General features: G+C 37.0%; 1 pseudogene; it reads left to right on the forward strand.

Moving 5' to 3' along the window:
* LOC127660565 (leucine-rich PPR motif-containing protein, mitochondrial-like) overlaps nt 1-24,201 on the forward strand; it is a 76,450-nt pseudogene that overhangs the window by 1,564 nt on the left and 50,685 nt on the right.

Here is a 24,201-nt window from a genome sequence, read left to right on the forward strand (position 1 = left end):
GTCATTACTGCGATGGAGGTAGGACAAGCCAAAAAAATAAAAATAAAAGTGGAATTACAGAGGAAATACAAACAGACATTTCCAAAATGTCATGTGGCTTAAGGCTTCTAAGGTCAAAAGGCAGAAGAGTTGGGCTAAACCTCTCAGGAATGAGCTTTGAAGAGGTGGACATGGAAAAAAGCAAATGTGACGAAGACCATGCAGTCGAAAGAAGAAGGTCAACACGTCTGTCTCAGTTTTCAGCATCTGGTGTCTAGTTCTCGGCACTCGATGTCACCAGTGTGTAAGTCTGGTGCTGCCATGGGGCAAAGGACTCGTTCAGCACTTGCTGTTGAAAAACTGAGGCTAATCCATCTTGATTTATTGCAGATTGAGATGTCAATTAGGATTGTGATAGGCCAATATAATAGCGAGGCAGATTAATCGTTCAATATTTGACCACATGGCAGAATAATAAAGTGGTCATTCCACTTGTAGTGTCATTTCCAAAATCTTAAATGAATTATATATACATATATATATATATATATAGACAATTATCGGCCATCGATCACCCTGCTCTTAAGATTTCATTTCAGTATTGGAATTGGCTGTTAAAAAACCCATATCAATCAAACACTAATTAAGATGCGTTGACAATCATATGTAGGCTACACCATGCATAAACATTAGCTGAAGGACAACCATACATTTTTGAGGGCCATTAGTGTCTGTGCCTTTCCTTTCTTTCTCATGAATGTCACTCTCATGTTTTTCCTAGCAGCTGACAAGCTATTGCATATGCTTGACTCAGCACTTGCATCCTCTGATGCCTCCCTCATAATTGCTTCTTAGTAATCAACACCATTACAACAGTATGTTAATGCATGGTGTGAAATGTGGGGTGATATGGGAAGTGATTGAGCTGATTGTGTGTTTAACTGTGTGGGAATCAAGATTAGCATAACACGTCTACAAAGGGAAAGTTGCTAATATCCATACAGTAACTTTCCCACCAATAGAATTATAAGCAAAAATAATTTAAATAGAAGGTTTCATGTCAAAGATAAAGCTGAAGAGCCACGTGTGTCACTTATACTTATTAACAGTGCATTTTGGCGTTATTGTTTTTATGTAAATATTTGTTTGTTTATTTTGATGATTGAATTTTTTTTTTAATTTTACAGTTTTCAGATGAAACAGCACTGATTGCTCCATATCTCTGGGATTTAACCATGTAGTGCCTAAAAAATAAGATTAAAAAAGGAAAGTTTGTTCATAACCTGAATCTAAAAGGATACTAAGATATATACTTATATCTTATAATACTTCTGGAGTTATTGGCACTACTACTTTGTTTTTTAGTTCCCCTTTTTTGGACATCATTGGCATATAATGCAATAACAGGTGCTGAAGTGAACTGTAGTCTAAGTATTAGAGATACCTATCTCAGTGTTAAAATAAAATAATTTTGCCAACTTTCTGTGATTATTTTTTGAACCTATAGTTTTATACCAACATCATAGGTGAACATTTTTATTTTGACCCCCCTTTTCAAAATAATGGATTACTTAGTTAATATTGGATTCAATCAACATTTATGTTTATCTTTCATCAGTAAAAACTTTAATAAAAAAAAAAAAATTGAAACCTGGGACTTCTGATAGAGTTGACACAAAATGACCCAGAAGTACATTTTCATGACTATTTCATGATTATTCAAACACATCCACATGATCACTTAATCAGTGATTGTCAGCTGGTTTTGCTTCAGCACCCAGATTTAACATTAGACATCAAGTGGCAACCCAACATAGTACCAAACCCGTAATCCATATTAAAGTCTGGGTTGTATTTTCTCTTACCTTGCATATCACGCAACCTGCCCATCTCACCAGTTAACTTCAACCACAGAAGAAATGGGAAGGATTTTATACGATAAGCCAATTTATTTCACTTCCGTAAAATGCACTATTACATGGTTAGTTTAATTTTATTATTTGCATTTGTTATTGCTTTTCTCTGTGGTTCTCTATCAGAACAGACCTGCAATCCATTTTAGGTTGTGACCTAGCAGCTGAGAACCAATGCACAGAAGTAAGCATGAAAGTGTCTTTCGATGGCACCCTTAAATGGTAAATGGTCTGCACTTATATAGCGCCTTTTTAACCTTACACTGCGTCTCATTCACCCACTCACACACACAATCACACACCAATGGTGGCAGAGCTGCCATGCAAGGCACTAGCCTGCCATTGGGAGCAACTTGGGGTTCAGTGTCTTGCCCAAGGTCACTTCAGCATGTGGAGTCATGTGGGCCAGGAATCAAACCGCCAACCCTGCGATTAGTGGCCAACCGCCCTACCACCTGAGCCACAGCCGTCCCACCCTTAGTATTTTATTTGACCACACTAAACACACAGCATACATCAATGCTGGGGGGCTTTGGTAAAACTTTAAGTTGTCAATATTACAATTAATATGCTAAAGAAAATTTCTTGTTCGTTGTCCCAGTCATATTGAGTCAGTCAAGTGTGGAAATGTATTGAAAAAAATGAAACAAACCTAGAAAAGTAACCCAAAACATAAATAGACATATACAAATATATACATATATACATATACAAATATATACATATACATAGAAATATATGCATAAATGTTTTATTCTACATGGAGGGCTGCCATGTTATAATCACATGACCAGCCGAATACTACTCGCTTAATCTCAGTAACCATCCTGTTATGTGACACTTTCCCTTGTTAATTAAAATAATCATGGCTGACTGTGAATAATAATGCCCTGTCCCAAATGGCACCCTCCGCCCTTGCGGTCTTCCTCTGAGTGAAGACTTTGGTGATGTAAACGAGTGAAGACCGATGAGGCACTAGTCAGCAAATCCATGAGGAGGCATGAGTGATAAATGTATGCATTTGGGACAGACTTCAATCAGATGATGCATTTTTATATTCATGCAGTTTTATAAATTATTATTTAAAAAAAATATGGCATTGATAGATAAGGTAAAGGAACACATTTTAAACTCACAATTGAATATTTGTTTTTATTAAATAATTTCAAGCAACACACTGACAATAAAGCATTAGATAATTTAATCAAAAACCTCTAAAAAACAAAGTGCACATATAACTACATCAACAAAACACCTTCGTTTATACGCAGTGATATGGCCCCCTGGACCGCCACCAAGCGGTCCTCAACTAGCTGGACAGCTGCATCCAGTGACACTGGACGGTGGCACTGGACTCATTCCACTGCCTCGGCGTTGCGTCATACTGCCAGCAACCACCGCCGGCAGGAGTCACGGAGCTGATGAGCAAAGGCAAATTGGCGGCCGAGCTCTCCAAGCATCAGAGACTGGAAACACTGGCAGTGCTGTTCGTGGCTGGTTCGACCCACTGCAGGATGGCTAGTCTCAGGCTCTCGTAGTCCAGGAGGTCTTTCATCAGAAGCTGTTTGGCCATGAGCTGTCATTGTTGATCAACAATTGCAAGAGGCAATTCGGCGGTTTGCTCGAACAGCTCGATAAAGTGACGTGGGGATGGCCGAAGCTGTTGCCAGGGTCGCGGTTCACGTTTCCCCCTGGGTCACCAAGGTCTGCAACACCAGTTGTTCCGCCGCCTAGGCTCGAAGAAGCTCCTGGAATCGCTGCTCCTGCTCTTTGCTTAGGTCCAGGAGGGCCTGGTGCGGTGTTTGGTGGATGCTGGCGAGGGACTTAATCACTTAGGCCAAAGGTGAGGACTCCATGGTGACAAATCGTTCCTCGTTTCCCGAGTTTTGGCACCACTGTGAAAAGGTCTCAGGTCATTCTCAGGGAAAATGAGGAAACTCAGGTTCCTCTCCCCTCTACTGCGGCTATGGCTGCACCTTTAGCTCCCTCCAGCTCTCACTGTAACACAACACATCTGACAGAGGTGAAAATCCTTCTAATAAGTCTCCTGAACTCGCTCTCCATTCACAAATAGTTAAAATCAATAGTTTCAGATGCCATTATAGAAATTTTGTATTCACAGTCAGCCATGATTACTTTAATCAATGACTGAAAGTGTCAAATAACTGAGAATACGCAAGTGGTATTCAGCTGGTCATGTTATTCTAACAAGCAGCCCCCATGTGCGGACCCTCTCCATGTAAAATAAAACAGCTTTTATAAGGTTACTGATTTGACTGAAGTCTTCATTTTAATGTGAGTTGTTTCCTAAATATATTGTAAAAGTACTATTCCTTTCTTTAGGAGTTAAACTATTTTAGTGAGAAAAAAATTACTGAGTGCACCTTCAAAGAGTCAGTATAGCACAAATGAAGTCTGAGTTCTTCACAAATTGAACAAACCATGTGCAAAATTTTAACAAGAATGTAATCTTAATATTTAATGCAGTTGGCCTAATATTTATGTTGCAATTTGCTTTTCAAAACTATGTGCATCTCACTTAAAAGTGACAGAATGCAGTAAGTCTTGCACTGGCTGGCTCAGGCACAGCTCTCCTACACCAAAGTTACAGGATCCCGGGCTGTATAAGCCTCTAAATTATTTCCAATTGGTAGAATGGGAAAATATAAGAGAAAAAAAGCATTTCTTTTTATGAGAAAGAGAAGGGATTTGTAAGTTTTACCATCTAAAGTAATATTTTAGGATTTATTGTCTTCTTTTTTTTGGTTGAGATTTTGATTCATCTCTTACAATGTGAGCAAACATCACTTGACTTGTCAATCAACTGTTGAATCAATTTAAATATACAAAGCCAATATTAAAAGATTTATGCTGTGTCCATGGCATGTCAGCATTACTGTAATTACGAGTTTCTGACTTACATCTTAAAAGTATTCATATTTCGTCTTTGTCCAACTAACATGTTGGAAACTCGTGTCTTATCACAAAGTGACAATTAGCACTTGTCCCCTATATATAACTAGTTATACCACGGGTCTGTTGAATGCTTGATTCTGATTGGTTGACAGACGTTCTAAGGTGTGCAATTATTTTTTAAGTAAACGCACGGCTATAAAGTAATTCCAGATCTTGACCGCATAACGGTTGCATATCACTTCGCCAAATTAACCTAATATCCTAAATTACCCGAGTCCTACAGGATAGCACAACAAAATAACCAGTTAAAACAAAGACATTCATTAAAGTAAATTGGTTAAGATCATCAAACAATGTCTAAAATATCCTACATATATTTCAATTTCAGTTAAAAAGATCCATCGAGCTCCCCCGTATCCCTAGCAATTATATGCGCTCACACACATACATACGTAAGCACACACACACACTTGCAGGCACACACACACACACTTGTGCACACACACACACACATCCTTTTAACTCCAATGGTCAAAAGCAGCGCATCCTCCATTGCCAGTTCTAACGTGACGTTTTCGAATTAACAACGAAGGCTTGAGCTGTATCAGAGCTAGATACACTTGATCAATACAACAGTTACTATATTATCTGAAATATCTGTAGGAACCTCCTCCCCCACACACACACAAATGCATGCATGCACTAACTCATGCACTAGCACAAACGCACTACCTTATTACTCCAGAAAGTCTTTGAGTACAGCAACACAAGCCTCGCAATCCTCCGTTGCTAGTTCTGAAGTGGGGGTTTCTAATCATATTTGAATTTTGAATGTTAAAGCAAGACGCTGAATCTGTGGCAAAATAAATTAGTTCCTCTCATAAGAGCGTTTTAGGGACTAAAATCAAAAAATGTCTTGAGTTAAAACCCTGAGCGATGTCTTAAGGTGTGGTAACTGTGGTATAAGCGGAATAATTGATTCTAGCCCCTTGAATTGTTTAAAAATAATGCACACCGGAGGTGAAATGGTCACTCCGCTGCACATCGTGACCACATTACCACCTTGGGTGTGCATTATTTTTATACTATTCAACATCTGTCTTCAATTATTCTTTATGTAACAAACCTGGTCAAGTTTTTTGGCAGGGTTGGCAAGATTACATCTCAAATGTAGTCTGGTACTGATTACAAAATTACACCACTAAAATTATAAGAAGTAACGTAAAATTTTTGATTACACTTCTGAGGTTACTTTTAGATTACATATTGTTTGTTTTGATAAATATCTAATTAAAAGTGTATTACCAATTCAAACACCTTTCATAAACATTAAGGCAGACATTAAATCAAACAACAATTGGCTATTAGTCAGTCCTTTACTCATCCCCAACCAAGACTGATAGGTACTGTTGCTTTGAATTGATGCTTAAAAATTAACTGTAATCTGATTACACATATTTAAAAAAAAATATCTTATTACAAACACTTGATTGTTATAATGAAGGTTACATGTAGTCCATTACTACCCAACAATACTATATTTGTCAACCTTCCGCTGTGGGTTGTGATGGTTCTGGGCTGTTTTTTTTTTTTGTTTTTTTTGTCCCCTTTCATCCCTGTTGGGAACTGTGAGGCTGTCTGCACATGTTCTGCTGCCTGTACATCTTTTAGCCCCTTGAGACTTCCACGTGTTTTTGTGGTGTCGTTTCCTGCCCACGGTTCTGCCTTCTATCCTCATGTGTGACATTCCAGTTCACAAAGATCTCAGAGAAACAACACTCTTCACACCAGAGAGCCCTGCTACTGCCATCACATTCACGCTCTCTGATCCATACAGAACTGGACAAATCCTCTGGGACAGCCCGTTTTCTCTCTTTCCCCAACACTTCAGCTATCTGTGTTCTCTGTAGCTCAGCAAAGAGGCACATACATATGAGGTTTACATATGCTTGTAATTAACTTGAATTTAATTGCTATTAAAGCCAAAAGGTCATTTCTGTACCTACATTATCCCTATCTTCAATTTGTGGGATAATAGTGGATAGACCCACCCCAATCTCACACCATGATTTGAGCCAATATGCCAACCAAAATGCTGTGTTGGGCTGGCTGGGATGCTTAAACAAACAGAGCCACAGTTTTCGGGGAAATCCATCTACAAATGCCTTATTTATAGTTGTATCTGCATAGTATAATGCTGGGATGGGAGAAAGTATTTTAACATCGAAAAAATGACACACTTCAGTTTTACATTAAAATCTTACATTTGGTAGGAGTTGGTTAGTGCAGGTTTTTCAAACTGGGATCTAGGGACACCCAGAGGGCTGCAAGGGGGTGCTAGGGGGTCCGAATATTTTAAATAAAATATGATTTTATTAATTGAATTGAAAATATTTCTCTTTGGGTTTATACATCTAACATTACTCCAGCATAAAAAAGATACAGCTGTCAAGTAAATATTTTCAAAAAAATATTTTTATATTTGGTTTGGCTTTAGTAGTGGCAGTATAAAAGCCAGTTATTTAAGTTTGCAAACAAGAAGTCTTTATGATATAACATTTACTACTTTTCTCACACAGTGAGTCCCTCGCAAGGGTATCATTAAATTTGGGGGCCCTTTGCATTAAAAAGTTTGAATACCCCAGGCTTGTTGCACATGCTTATGACAAATTTCCAATATACTCTCCTTCTGTACTAAAAGCAAAAAACATTAAATGTAAAAATGAATAATAATAAAAACAATTGGTAGTATTTTGAACTTTTAGAAAAGAGGGGCATTAATTTGCTGGTGGGGTCATGATAAATACGGCCTGGATGATAAATCAGGAAATGACTGTATATTTTATATTTTACCTACATTCCCTTTGACAACTATTCCCTGTGTCTTCCTTTCTTGTTGAATATATGGAACGGCAGAGGCCTCTGGACATAACCTACAGGTGACAAGATGCTGGTGCCATGCCTTGCCTTGTTGGGCAACCTGACAGACATTATTAAGTCATAAAGAATCCAGAATTCTGTATACGATTGTCTAAACCTTTATTTGTCCAGATGATCTATTAACATGCTATCAAAGGTCTGGAATGAGAAAATGAAAAGGACATTTGGGGCAGTGTTTTCAGTTATGGTTAGCAAGAAGAAAGATCAGCAAACATCTTTGTAAAAGAGGGAAAATAATCAGTTAATAATTGATACATTTTATAAATAATAAATGACTAACATAGATGGATTCATGCTGCAGAAAAATAGAACAGACCCTTCTTAAGTTCATTCAGCAAACAGAAAGGAAGGAAGGAGTGGCCCTTTCCTCTCAGCTCACCTCATCTCTCCTCGTCTATAATTCAGTGACCTTGAGGTATTTCGTCCCCTGAGCTCACCACTTTTAGATCTCATGCCAACGAAAAGCAAGACTTCCCTTTGGAATTAGAGGTAAACTGGCGGTATGACTCTGAGAGAGGCACGTGCTCACTGACATTGCAGGTGAGGTGTGAAAATCAGCTCTTTAACAGCTCCGTATGAATAGAAAACAAACTTTTACATACAGAATATTTAAAGATGCACTCACTGTTTCCCTAACTGATAAGTTGTGCTTTTGCATAATGTTGCATCAAAACACAACACAAAAATTATTGAGTGCACCTTTAATTGAAAGTGGAAGTGTATAATTGTGTGTTTTACAATTATAGCAAGATTACAATTCAGGTATATTAAAGAGTCTATTTTATACATCCAAAGCATTTAAAGTATTGTTTCATTTATTAGCCAAGCTCTGTGCTTGCCATGATAATATTAATGGTATTTCTTCTTCTCACCATGTCATGCCAAAGCATCTCACCATCCTCCCTACACTGAACATCACCCCACTGTAGGTGGGCTCAGCAGACAAGGGTTGACAGAGTGAGATCCAGGCAGGGATGGACTCCCATACGAGAGAAACAACGTGCCTGGCAGGCAATGCCTGTTCAGTGTCACCTGTCAGCTGTGTTGTGTGTCTGCTGGGCGGGTGGCTTGCAGTGTGGGACATCATGCAGGAGCGTGAATGTCAGCCATGGAAATGAGTTTGGCATGGCACACGTCTGACATATTGAGGCCCCCTGGCCACTGATGCCCGGCACGAGACAGAGTGGCCCAGTGGGCATTAGTCTGTGCTTGACAACACCCCACCTAGCTGACCTTTCCCAAAACTGACCTCAAGCTGGCACCAATCAGCTTCCAGCTTGAGAAGACTTGTAAACACTGTGTCTCTCATCAAGCAAAACACCATTACAAATGTAACTCACAAATCGAATCAAATAATACAATTTAAAATCAAAATTCTATTTTATATAAATTATGATTTGTCATGAGGAAAGTAGGCTACATCGTTCCAATGAGTTAGGTATGGTCATTAATATACAATTAAATAAGCCCAGGAATATGTCAACTTTTGTAAAGTTGTAATAGTATTGTATATGGCACATTAGGGTACAAAATGTTAACGACACAGCTTGTCAGACATTATAAATTATTGTCTGAATTTTTCCTTTAATAATTTGTATATTATGTTTACTGGGTATTTAGGAATATTGTTCTAACATGTTTTGTTTACTGCATTGTTTTTACACTGACAATCAAGACAAAATATACTTTATTGCTGCATTAGTAAAAAAAGTGATTAGATACATAACATTACCTTGACCCTGATATATGTGGACTTTTAAGCCTACACATTAACATAAAGCTGTGAAAGTGTTTTAGATTTAGTTTTTAAATGTTAGAGTTTGTTAGAATGCAAACATCCCTTTGACAAATAAATGTTCATGATCCAACCTAAAAATAGATACATAAACTAAATAAATAAATCTGTGTGTTATTCAAAGGACCAGACAGACAATAAACATGTATATGTATGGTTTATATCTAGATGTACACTCACTGAACACTTTATTAGGAACACCTATAAACATACTTAGGCCTATTCATGTGATTATCTAATTAAGCCAATTGTGTGGCAGCAGTGCAGTGCATAAAATCATGCAGATACGGGTCAGGGGCTTCAGTAAATATTCACATCAACCATCAGAATGGGGAAAAATGTTGATCTCTGTGATTTCGACCGTGGCATGTATGTTGGTGCCAGGTGGGCTGGTTTGATTATTTCTGCAACTGCTGATCTCTAGGGATTTTCACACACAACAGTCTCTAGAATTTACTCAGAATGGTGCCAAAAGCAAAAAACATCCAGGAAGAAGTAGTTCTGTGGATGGAAATACCTTGTTGATGAAATAGGACAACGCAGAATGGCCAGACTGGTTTGAGCTGACAAAGGCTATGGTAACTCAGATAACCCCTCTGTACAATTGCAGTGAGCAGAATAGAACTTGAAATGCACAACACGTCGAACCTTGAGGCAGATGGGCTACAACAAGAAGACCATACTGTCCCTAATAAAGTGCTAAGTTAGTGTATGTACATATGTATTTATTGTAATATTTTGTGAAAATGTCATATTCATAAAGTTCAGGCTTCAGGCCAAGTTTCATACACTTCCTTCAAACAATCAAAGAATACAGCACATGTTTGGAAAATGTACCTTAAAATCATAATTGGACATTTTCCAGAGTAGCGCCATATTTAGGTTTTGGCAGGAATGAAAATGAGACTGTGAGGGATATAATTACAGTCTCAGCTGGTTGTATTTTGTTTAAATGGGTGTTGATCCCAGCTGTAGATAAAAACGTAGGGAAACACATATTGTGAACATTAAATCTAGGACCTCAATACAGCATAGTGGATGACACTGAAGAGAGTATAAAAGTTCTCTCACAGCCTGGTTTTCATTCCAGTCCAAAAGTAAACTACTCTATACTATACAAAAGTATACTACTCTGAATACAGTCTATGAAGAGAGCAAAGAAAACTTATTAAAGAATATATTTTTGTACACTCAGGCTGTTGTTTATGTAGGCTACTTTGTTCTGACAAAAATAAAAGTATTTTACATATTGCAATTTGCATTAAATGCTGAATGGCTGAAAATATGTTCCAAATGTTTTTAAATAAACATAATTTATACAATTTCATACGCATCTACTGGACATCTCATCGGTGAGGGTATTAAAACACCCCTCAAACTGCTGTGGTGTCCTGTCATGTGGTGCGGATGTCCATCGCTCTTCTCTATGCAGGTTAAACATGGCTGTACTCTTAAGATCAACCCGGCGACTTAAATATTCACCAACTGCATTGCTTCAGGCAATAGGGAGCAGGATACATGGACCGACAGCAGGTCGTTTTTACAGCGGGGCGGTCGGGACTAAATGAGTAGGGTTTCATGGCCGTCAGACAGTCCCAGGACGGTTCAATATAAACAGGTATATCCCACTGTGTGCCATGCATGTTTAGATAATGCAGTTGTCATTAAGGAGTGATAACCACTTTTTACTGTACCGAATATTTATAACACATTAATAATGTGGCGTGTGCAAGTTATTTAACTAAGTAGTCACTAAATAGTAACTGTAGTCATTTATAGGCTACATATAATAGAGCCGATATGGGATTTTTGAGACCAAGACTGTTTTTAGAGGAAAATTCACCGATTACCGATATGGTGGCCAATATAATTCATTTTTGAGCTGTAATGAAAACAAACCTTTTCTATGTGGATTGTTCACCGATTTTGCACCGATATGACTATGCAAAGGTACTCAGAAGGCTGCTTTCTTAAACAAATATTTTTTATTAAAGAATATTTGACATTATCGTTATACATTGTCAACAAATTCTAGAAATAAACACTGAGAAAATAAAGAATAAAAAAATATATATACAATAAGTAGCTAAAAAACATCAGTACTGTATGGTTAATATCAGTCAGTTGCTGACCATTAAAATAAATAATACATTTAAATAAAATAAATATCTAAATAAACATTAGTACTGTTTAGTATCAGTCAAATGCTGACCATTAAAATAAAGAATAAATAAAAATAAAAGAAATAGCTAAATAAAAATCAGTACTGTTTAAAAAGGGTGAGGCTTGCAAGCTGAAGATCACCATCCCAACGTTGAAGCATGGGAGTTGCTGCATCGTGTTGTGGGGGTGCTGTTCTGCAGGAGGGACTAGTGCACTTCACAAAATAAATGACATCATGAGGAAGGAAAATGTGGATATATTGAAGCAACATCTCAATTCCTCAGCCCGGAAGTTAAAGCTCGGTCGCAAATGGGTCTTTCTAATGGACAATGACCCCAAGAATACCTCCAAAGTTGTAGCAAAATGGCTTAAGGACAACAAAGTAAAGGTATTTGAGTGGCCATCACAAAGCCCTGATCTCAGTCAGTTATATGAATGTGTGGGCAGAACTGAAAAAGCATGTGTGTGCAAGCAGGTCTACAAACCTGACTCATTTACACCAGTTCTGTCTGGAGGAATGGGCCAAAATTCCAGCATCTTATTGTGAAGCTTGTGGAAGGCTACCCAACACTTTTGACCCAAGTTAAACATTTACATTTATGCATTTGGCAGACGCTTTTTATCCAAAGCGACTTACAGTGCACTTATTACAGGGACAATCCCCCCCGGATTGATGACACAATGATGGCAGCCGTGGGGATCGAACCAGCGACCGTCTGAACAGTTCTGATTAACAGTTATGTGCTTTAGCCCACTACGCCACCACCACTCCATTTAACAATGTGATGAAAGTAATAAAAGCTGAAATAAATAATCATCTCAACTATTATTCTGACATTTCACATTCTTAAAATAAATTAGTGATCCTAACTGACCTATGACAGGATATGTTTTCTATGATTAAATGTCAGGAATTGTTTAAATGTATTTGACTTCAACTGTATATGCTTAGATATAACAATACATATTGATAAACCAATTTTACCTACATACATTTTCACTTAAACATTTTAATTAGGGCTGGGAATTATTATTATTTTTTTCTTCAAAAAATACAATTACAAAAACCCACTCAAGACAGAGCTTCACATTACAAGGATGACATATGACAATTGTGTAAATATTGTCCCTGCATCCTTACATGTTAACATACACAATAAAAAGTCACATTTTACAAAAATAAAAAACAACAAAGAATATAAGACCTTAAGTTACAGTCAAAATATAATATAGCATTAGAAGAAAAAAGTAAAAAGAAAGAGATATAACTACACAAGAATAAAAAGAGAAACGAACCTGTCTCCTTAAAATAAAAAAGGGCTCCATGATTTAATAAAAAAATCTGGTTTCTTTCTGATTCCAAATGTAATCTTTTCAAGTTTGAGGGAAAAGTTAGATCCAAAACCCATTGAAGATAGGATGGTGGAGATGGTAGCTTCCAATTAATAAGTATAAATCGTCTGGCCAACAGTGTGGAAAGTGCGGTATTGTTAATTTCTAAAGCTGTTAATTTTATATTTTGGAAGAACACCAAATAAGGCTGTCATGGGGTTGGGTAGGGCTGGGAAATTGAAGGTGTTCATTTCTGCTATTAATAGTTGACTGTTTAATGCGAGATAAAAATAATTACACAAATTACACTTCCTGAAACTTCTCCCATTTCTTATAGCTACAATTGGCATATACTGTATAAATTTCCAGGAGTTATATGCTCGACTCGACTGCACATCCTAATACAGAAACCGTGTGTGTGAACTGGAGAAGTGCACGCTTATTCATTACACATGAAGGTTGTCCCATGCATTTTGCATAATAAACACGGGAGTGGATTTACTGTACGGAGAATGGAGACTTCATCCGCAAGTGGTGAGCCAGTTGTTGGAGTGATATGGGAAAACTGTCATGTCTCTTCACATACCCCCAAAAACGCTCATTCACTGTCATCTGAACCAGTATCAAAAGTGAAACCCACGTGAGAGACCCAGCATGTGCACGATAACTCAATGGAGAAATTAATAGTTTTGAGATTTTAAACTTCAGTAAATTAAACTTGATCCTTCAACTTGTTTTATATCTGTATGCATAGTAAATAAATATATGAATGAAAAGCTGAATTAAAATAATGATTCAATTATTTAAATCTGTCCATTTGAACTTATTTTAAAAAGTCCATTGGAAAACTACAGAATATTTTGCCCAACTTTTAGTTAAAGTTTAAAACTATACTTGTATATACAGAAAACTGTGCGATTAATTAGTTAAACATTTGTAATCGATTCACAGCCCTTATTTTAACACATGGAAAATGCCATGTGGAGATGTCCATGAACATTTTTGAGTGATTAAACAAAAAATTGTCGAATCAAAAATTTGAATCAATTAATTGAAATACACTTTAAATTGAATTTGAACTTATTTCCGGAAATAAACTCACCAAATCAGAGACACTACTACAACATCTGTTGAAATCTCACAATCAGTCTAATAACAATTGTGTCTAATAAAAATCATCACAATATTTGTAATGTTTCGTAATTTTATATTGTCAGTAAAACTATCTCAAGTACTGTATATTGTTGATGTTCATTATAATGGCCAGTCTTAATAATAAACTATTTTGTAGTTGAGTCTGGAAAAAAACAGTGCCAACAATGGCACTTTTAATGCACATTTCTTTCTTATCATGCTTACTAAGCTTTTCTTTTTTAAAACTTCATTTGTTTTAAATTGTGTCTTTCTAGGTGACCTATCAGAGACTCATTGCTGCATACTGTCAGGATGGGGACATTGATGGTGCAAGGTGAGATATCACTACTACCAAGTAACATTTTTATCAAATGAATGTGTCCTTATAATGTGAAACCTGTAAGATAAAATGTCTTGGCAAACAAGAATGCATTCAAAGCAATCAAATCAAAGCATTCTTGCACAAAAAAAGCTGGACGTTGCCCAAAATACAAAACAGAATGCATAAGATGTATAAAAAGCAGTAAGACTTAACGGCCTAATGGTCAAATACAGTATGTGCATCTAGAGCATAGAACTTATGAGACTTCTGGTGTATCACAACATGTTCTTCCTGCAGTACAATCTTGGGCTTTATGAAGAGCAAAGACCTGCCAGTCACAGATGCTTTTTTCAACTCTCTAGTGACAGGCCATGCTCAAGCTGGGCGAGTCGACTTTCTAGTGAACAGTGACATTGACTTGATGCTGTTTCTATGTGTTCCTCATCTGTGTTTGTCACGTATGCAATGAGTGATGTACCGTGTGTGCAGGGACATGGAGAGAGCTGAAGGCATCCTGACAGTCATGATAGGGGCAGGGATTGAGCCAGTCCCAGACACGTACCTGTCTCTCCTCAATGAATAAGCTGAGAAAGGAGACACTGGCAAAATGAAACAGGTCTGTGTTAATGGCAGGTACAATGGACTGATTAAGGAAATGCTATTGAAAATGGTTCGTTCATATTCAAATTATTATACACATGTGTGTTAATAGTCAGGCCACTACTCAATATCATTATGCAGTTTATTTTCTGGGCCAATTTATTTTCTGCTCTCCCAGTTGCTTCAGATTTGTATTTACACTACCAGTTTTCACTGGCCCAAAGCAAGAAAATATAGCTTAATAACTTTTTTCGTTTGTATTTTTTTTAAATGGGAAAAATATATTTTTCATGAAAATGTTCTCTTTAAAAAAAAAAAAAGAAGAATTGTGAAAAATATTTTTTTAGAATTTGCTTTTTATTTGTTTTGAGTTTACCTTTAAAATGTAACTTGGTGATTGCTATAAATATTTTTTTTCCAGGTAAATTATGGTATACATCGTAAAACAATACTAATTTTTTAGGGCAAGTGGCTGCTTCTTCAACTGGCCTAAAACCCTCACTCTGTCCTGGGGCCATCCTTACTGTTGAGCTCTAAATTTTGCATTAACATCATCAGTGAGTTCATTATAGAAATAGAGTTTCTTGCATATTGTGTTTAATTTCTACTATCATTGCTCTTTGTACATTTCTTTGCCTCCTGTCTAGACTCTAGAGACAGTGGAAAATGCTGATATCCATCTCATGGACAGAGATTTGATGCAAGTGATTTTCAGTCTGACTAAGGCCGGCCACCAGTAGTTTGTGCCTGAGATTGTGGAGCGCATGCATCATGAGAGAGGATATGTACCAGGTGAGCCTGCTCAAAGCACTGTCATGTAAAAAAGACAAGTGAATACAGATCTGTTAGCTTTGGACTTAAAAAGCTCATATTTTAAGTGTTTCAAATATTAAATCTTGCCAATTAGTGAAATGGGATACATACAGTATTAATGCAGTGGAAGGAAGTTATGATGAATGATTAATAAAACAAATTTTTCTATCTATTTGCTCAGATGCTATGAAACTCTGCTTGAGTCTGATAACTCAGGGACATGAAGATACAGCGTTTTCAGTGCTTAAGAGCTTCACTGGCCTGCAGGTAGAGTCACACACTAGTGAATCTCCAGACTTGGGAAATTTATTTCTTCGCCATTGCATCAATATGGACAAGGTAATGAGACACATAACCCAGTATCTTACTTAACAAGTGCAAATCAAGAGTACTATTAATGTTTTTGATCTTGTTTAAGTTACATGCTGATGCTTTGTGAGAATTTAAGGCTTGGAAGCAGGACCCGGTTAAGCCTCACCGGGTCCCTGGACTAGCTCTTGAATATTAATTAGGTCACGTGATCTACAGCTCCACACAGATAACCAATATCATATACTATTCATGAGTCATACCCCTAAAAATGTACTCATGACCCAGAGAGTCGCAAACTACCAACATGCAGTATTTGATCACGGAACACTCGCCAATGACACATATGTCGACGCTTGTCCAATAAAGAACAAATAGTAAATACATCAGCCCTTGAATGGCCGTTTGTATGAATGTAACACAGACAGAAATAATTTTGTTTAGACAGCGAAATATATACAAAAATAGCCCACGCCAGTGAGGATAGATTAATTGACCATGCAATCATATTAAAACTACTAAAACAGTCAAGCAGAGTTCTATATATAATTAAATGACACTCTATCATCAAATCACTTAAAGTGCCCTCTTCATGGTCTTCTTGAAAGCAAACCCTTGAATAAGTCTTTGAAACCCAAAAGGTGCAGATGACAGTCTGTTACAATTCATTCACTGACGTCATCAGCTGATTTTGATTAGGCTTTATTAAACTGATCAAAACAAATTCTGCTCCAGTTTAAGGGTGAATTAGTGCTTTGCGTATGGAGCTAATTCAGAATGGTTATGCATATACATTCATATATATTTTTATAATGTAAAACAACATCAACATCCTCGTGTGATTTAAAAAATATATTTTTACAGAGTTTGGTGGCATTGGTGGAGCCGCAATGACACAATTCATATTAAAATTCTTGTTTGATCTTATGTACCCGGGGCTCCGCCTAGTGGTGGGGCCTGGGACTGCAGCCCCTGCTGCCCATTGGGTTAACGTGGGGCGGCCCTGCTTGGTAGTGTTTTGATAATTTTGTTGTTCATGTCTTGCAGTCTGTGGACACGATGGCTGGATTTTGAAAGATCTCAAAGATTCTGGTCTGCACTCTACACCACTGCAGTTCACACTTCAGTGTGCTCTGGATGCCAAGAAAACTGGTGAGTTCAACCAACTAGTTTCTTTTCTGGTCAAAACCACACAGTTCAAAGATTGTACTATTTCTGCCCCCACTTTAAACATGCTGTAAACAATTTGTATTTATTTATTTTTTTATTTATTTACTATACATAATATGTCCCCCACTACCTGATAGATATTTTGCTCATGCGTCTGTGACAGCCCAAGTTTCAGTAAGCATCAAAGAGTCAGGGGAATGGGCCATCCTTTTTGCCTCTAAATAATTTTGCGCATTTGGGTATGCTGACATGTCTTGGGCACGTGGGTATTCTGAGAGATGGCAGGTGGTTGAAGGTAATCCTGTCAAGATTATTAATTAATTGTCTGATTGTGTTTATTTGAAATAACTGCAGTTATTGTGCACTTCATGTTATAACATTTTAATGCCCAGATAAGGGAATTTTAAATGGATTTATAAATGCCATCAAAGGCACGTTTGTGTGTCATTCAGTTGAACTCCGAGTGTCACTGAGCCACACCGTGGATGTCAACCAGACCAGCTCCTGTCCGGAAGAGCGTGTGAAGCATTCTGATGCACGCGCTCCACACTCCCTGGTTAACTTTAGTTAACCAAATGTTGTAAGTATTTAGAAATATTGTGATATTTAAAACATTATTGTTCTTGTCATTCCTAAGATTTTAAAGCCTTAAAAGGAAATCATATATCCCTATTTTATTATTTTATTTATATATTTAAAGTTAAATATGTAAAAATGGCTTCTTAAGGTGTATGAAGCACACTTGCACCTTAAGAAATCTGACAACTGGGGGCCTGGGTAGCTCAGCAAGACGCTGACTTCGCAAGTTCGAATCCAGGGCATGCTGAGTGACTCCAGGAAGGCTTCCTAAGCAACCAATAGGCCCGGTTGCTAGGATAGGTAGAGTCACATTGGGTTATCCTCCTTATGGTCGCTATAATGTGGTTCTCGCTCTCGGTGGAGTGCGTGGTGTGTTGTGCATGGATGCCACAGAGAATAGCGTCAAGCCTCCACACACGCTAGGTCTCTGCGGTAACACGCTCAACAAGCCATGTGATAAGATGCACGGATTGACAGTCTCAGACATGGAGGCAACTGGGATTTGTCCTCCACCCGGATTGAGGCAAGTCACTACATCACTACGAGGACTTGGAGCACATTGGGAATTGGGCATTCCAAATTGGGGATAAAAGATAAAAAAGAAAAGAAAAAATAAATAAAATAAGAAATTACAACTTCTATAACAATTAATCATGATAGCCCTCAAAGAGACAATGAATCGTCATGGGACTAAAACAGATAATTAATCTTCATAATTACAGTTATTTGTTTGACAATTAATCGTCAGCCAAATTTCTTTGTGTTGTAGCAGGTGTAAATATGATGTTGTTGTTATTGTTGTTGTTAAATTGAAGGTATGGCTGTTGAGCTCATGAGAAGGATGAAGGAGGGAGGTTTGCCTGTCAGAACACACTATTTCTGGCCCCTGTTTACTCATTACCAGAAAGACAAGAACATTCCTGGTTAGTCTTGAGCAACTGGTCTGATTCTTCTTAATCACTCACTCATTAATTAACATGGATTCTGGATTTATGAGTCTGCGCATTGCATGCAGGGAAGCCCTGGCCAGAGAAAAGTTCAGGGCCCTCCATACACTTAGTTGGTGAGTCCAAAATGTGCAAGTATTGTAATTAGTCACTAGTTAAGTGCTCTTGGAAAATATGTGTTTTAAGTTGTTTTTTGAAGACAGAGAGTGAGTCTGCTTCACGGATGGAGTGGGGAAGGTCATTCCACCAATCCAGAGTTATATAACGGATATAAATATTCAGTATAATGTTCTAAACATAAGAATATATTCAGAAAACCCTGCCAACTGCAACACAAATAGTATAAAAACAATATATTTTGAGCAATATCCTTCATGAAACATGCAGTATTACTCTCACCTTTATGTTCATGTACAGCTTTTTTTTGTTTGCTCCGTGTTGAAGACTGACATGACAGAATTTGTAGTGACTGGGTCTCATGTAAATGCGAGCGCTCTGAGGGAATTCACTTTCAATTACGTGCGCCACTGTGCACGGCCATGAAATATTTAGCGCCATGTCACATTCTTTCCACAGGTGTCACCAGCGGCCAGACGGCACCCTCCCCCTTCCCCCCACCGGTTTTCCGTTGACTCGTTTACGAGTGCAGAGAGGGGGAAAAGTTTGCATTTTGATGAGGTGTGGATTTAGGCAGGCGAGTTTGAAAAAGCATATGCTAGTTTTGTCTCGGCAGCCGCAAGCGAACAGTTCTTGTCAGTTACAAGAAGCAATGCAGCTTGCTTTGAAATGGTGCAACAAGAATGCCTCAGCCCCTCATGTAGCGTTATCTTTACAAATGGGTAAAATGTACCATTTTCATTTTATTTATTTTTGTTAATACCTTTCATCAATAATAATAAAAGCATATTTATAATTGTATTTTTCTCTCAACTCTGTCCACCATATTGGATTCTATTTCCCCCCACAAATCTCATCTCAATGCATTCTAGGGGCCATTCACACCAAATGCGAAATATATAAAGAATAGAGCATAACAGGTTTCTTATAATGCATTTTTAACAGATGACGTTTTTTTACTTGACGTGGCATCTAAATAATAGAGTGCCGAAGTTATGACGTCACTTTGTAGGCCAAAACGCGGAAGTGAGTTAGCATTTTAGCACTTCCGGTTCCCTCGCCCTAAAGTCTATGGGTTTTTTGAATGGGTTTTTGCTAAATCGCCTGAAATAAGGTCTGTGGTTAACAAAGCCTCTAAATATTTTCACGTTTTGATCTATGAAATAAAACACACCAGTTATAACCTGCTTGTGGTTTTTTAAACTTTATTGTGTCTTAAAAACGGTGATTGCTAACAAGTTGCTAAAAGGGACTACATCCTTTGGCGGGGACTTTAGACGTCATCATGACAAACAGGAAATCTCTCACTAGCCATCGTTTCAGCCTCACGTTCTTAGAAGTTTACCTTTCAGTTATTTGTATAGTTATCTTAAATACATAGAACACTATTATAACTCCTCTATCTCTCCCTAGTTTTACTTACCGAGACTCGATAAACCTTGTCCCTCATGCTGGCCCTTACAATACCGGCAAGTAAACCAGCATCTAATCTGCACTGTTCTACATGTCCAGATTTATAGTGGTTCTCTCCTCGATCTATGGTTTTTCTATCGTCTAAGAAAAAGGACATAAGATTGGAAATTGATACGGCCATAGCTAACGTTAGTGCTTATGAGATGGTAAAATCGCGGGTTTTTTTCCGGCGAATTAGCAAATGGTATGCAAACATACAATCAAACATAATACAGTGAAATATAATCTTTAAAGTTTATTTGGGGCACAATGATCAGGCATAATAATCTTAATCACAAAGAAAATAATATTAAGGTTTATATAAACTAACAAAATAATAAACGAATAAATAAAACATTAACAAAAGATTTAAAAAAAAAATCTCAGAGAAGCACGCATAAACAAAATTAGTTTCTAACATTTTTGGAAAAAACGAATGGGCAATATTTCTCATGAAAAAGTGGATAAGTGTTCATACACAGCGCAGATCATAATGATCGAGCGTGTTTTTAAAATAAAGTTTGAGGAAGCTTGATGATGACGTTGATCCGCGACCATGGTGTGCTGTAGTCCGTTTACAGCCTACCGTTAGCATTTTATACCTGACGGCTTTATTTAGGCTTCAAAATGTATACATTTTGGATTAACTTGTAAATATTATCTTGATAGACAAAACGTGTAAGGGTCACAACTCTTTGTTGAACACAGATCTTATTTTTTGCGATTTTCCAAAAGTCTATGGGGAAAATGCTTAGCTTTTCGATCGAGGGAACCCATGCGCAGCTAACTTCAGAATTGTCCTACAAAGTGACGTCATAACTTCGGCACTCTATATGGCTCTCCTGTGCAAGATGCTGCGCAGCTGTCAAAGTTGTCTGTCTATCACATGATGTTTATATAGAAAACAATTGAAAAACTGTGCAGATGGACCTAAACGTTCTCAAGGTTTTCCACAAAACAAGGAATGCCATTTAACTTTGGATTACTTCTTCGGCAATGGTAGTTTTTTTTTACTTGTTTTGACTATAATATATTTGTCAGTACAGTAAGATAAAATACACGTTAAAAATACATTCTCTGAAAAACCTAAATATCTTATGCAAAGTTGTTTCTAAAACAAGATTAATCAAATTGATCTTGTTTTAAGAATTTTCAGATATTTTGACAGGAAAACAATAAAAATAATTATTATCAAGAATACAATTTTTGCCCTAATTTCAAAGGTCTTACTATAAAAATGAAATTATGATCCAATGTGAATTTTCTTGATAAACAAATATGATCGTGTCTGATAACATGTGCATGTAAAATGGCTAGAAATAGCATTTTAGCTTAGTATAAAGCTGACAATTAATACATGGTTTACTTCTATTTCTTCTGCTCCAAACTTACTTCAAACTTACTTCTCTGTCTGCTCGTATGAATATAACACATCATAAGAAAGTGTTTCACTGCTGCTCAAATGCACTTTGGATCGCTTCATTCATATGTATAAATGTTTTCTATCTGAAAGGACTAAATATTAAATTAAATAAATGACAATAAAATGCAAAGTAATCTCTTCAGTAATCAAAATACTTTTTGAGTGTAACTGTATTCTAATTACCTGTGATTTAAACTGTAACTGTAGTGGAATACTTTGTATTTTGTATTTTAAATATGTAATCCTGTTACATGTATTATGTTACTCCCCAAAACTGGTAGTCAATATAAATTTTTCAAGTTGATCTCAGTTTCAAAATATTTAATAATTTAATTAATTTTAGAAAGAAATTGCCTCTATAATAAAGAAATAATAAACAACATGGAAAAATAATGGAATAGTCATGGAAATTAATTGGTCAAAACGTGCGGGAACACTGCTACTAGTAAGTATTATAAAAAATTTGTTGTGTGCTCAAGCAAAGCCTAACAACATTAATTTTGTTGTTCGTGGTGCATCCATATATTGTAATGTGAACCTTTTAGGCAATGGCTTTTAGGATTTTTTCCTTTTTACTCTTTGGATGCTGGCAGCTATTTACTGTATGTCTTTAATGTTACATTTTAAGGTGCTAATGCTTGACTTAAGCACTTTTTTGTTTTGTTTTAGGTATTCTGGAAACTCGAGAGGCTTGCAAAAGCTGGATGTCCCTGCAGATTTTGATACTTCTACCTACATCCTGCCCTGCTTCCCATCAGTAGACAGTACCCGCACAGCTCTTAAGGTAATTTTACTGTGCATGTGTTTTTTTGTTCATGTAATTGTTCTAAAACACTCTCTAACTTGGCTTGATAATTGCAGGAGGCTGGCTGTGACGTGAATAGGGATAGCTTGATTGCGGCAGAGTTGCGAAGCGAAGCATCACGTGGGAATCTTACAGGCCTGCTCTCTCCGAGTAAGCATTAATGTCGGTCAAAACGACCTTCTCTCCCTTTCACTCTATCTATTTTCCTCACGTCTATATATATATATATATATATATATATATATATATATATATATATATATATATATATATTATTATTATTATTATTATTATTTTTTTTTTCATGTTTAGATAAACTCAGCAATGGAGAGACTCCATTTTAGATGTACCCTGTATGATAGTTCATCGCTAATTGCTCCACACTCTCTATTAAGCGGCTACATGCCCATTAGACCTTTTAAGTGATTAGCGAGTGAATATATAAGAATCAAGGGAAAGAAGCATCTCTGACAGAGGTGAATAGGGACAAATGCTGTTGAATTATGGATGGTACCTTCTCCCCTTCACAGTTATGACCCCTGCTGTCTCTCTCTTCCCTCTATTCATCTGTTTATCCTCCGAGTCTGTTTATGTCACTGGGAGTGACTGGTTTAATCCACTTAGAGTTCAGATCAGACAGTTCTCACAGAGATTAGATTTAAGGGGATGTGACAATTCATGCTGTAAAGTCGAATTACAAAATAGGGGATGTATAAAAAGGGATGTATTTCTTAAAAGTGAAGTTGGGGCGGGACATATTGGAGGGTACATAGCCAATAGGCATTAGTAACATCACAGTAATTAAAAGGATAGTTCACCCAAAAATGAAAATGATCTCATACTTTACTCTCCTTCATATCATCCCAGATGTGCATGACTTTCTTCTGATGAACACAAACAAAGTGAAAGGTGGCCAGATATTTGAAGCTCCAAAAATCACATAAAGGTAGCATGAAAGTAATCCAGACTCCAGTGGTAAATAATTTCTTCAGAAGCGATATGATAGGGTGAGAAACAGATCAATATTCAAGAACTTTTTTTACTATAAATCTCCACTCTCACTTTCACATTCTTCTTTTGTTTTTAGTAGGGCTGTCGATTGAATGCGTTAATTCAGTGCTATTAATTTGATTAAAAATAATGCGTTAAAATAATGTACGCCATTAATCGCAATGCCCCCGGAGATGGAAGATTCCTGAGAAATGCAAGCTTGTAGTATCACCTGTTTACTCCAGAGGGCAGTAAGTGAAATTTCAGCTGTGTGGCAACATGCAGTTTATACAGTGAAGAAAACTACCCTTGAGCAGCAGAACAACACAAACATGCGTTATGTTCTTGTGTTCAAAACACTTGATGGAGCGCAAATCCGAACTAAGGGATCTCAAGATGTGTTCTAAGTATTAAACTATATTTAACTCGACACAATGACCTAAAAATGTTATGTTTATGACGCAACGCATCCAAGACGCTACACAAGCATGTCTGATGCAGC

This window comes from Xyrauchen texanus, chromosome 20 (assembly GCF_025860055.1).
Source record: "Xyrauchen texanus isolate HMW12.3.18 chromosome 20, RBS_HiC_50CHRs, whole genome shotgun sequence".
Taxonomy (NCBI): domain Eukaryota; kingdom Metazoa; phylum Chordata; class Actinopteri; order Cypriniformes; family Catostomidae; genus Xyrauchen; species Xyrauchen texanus.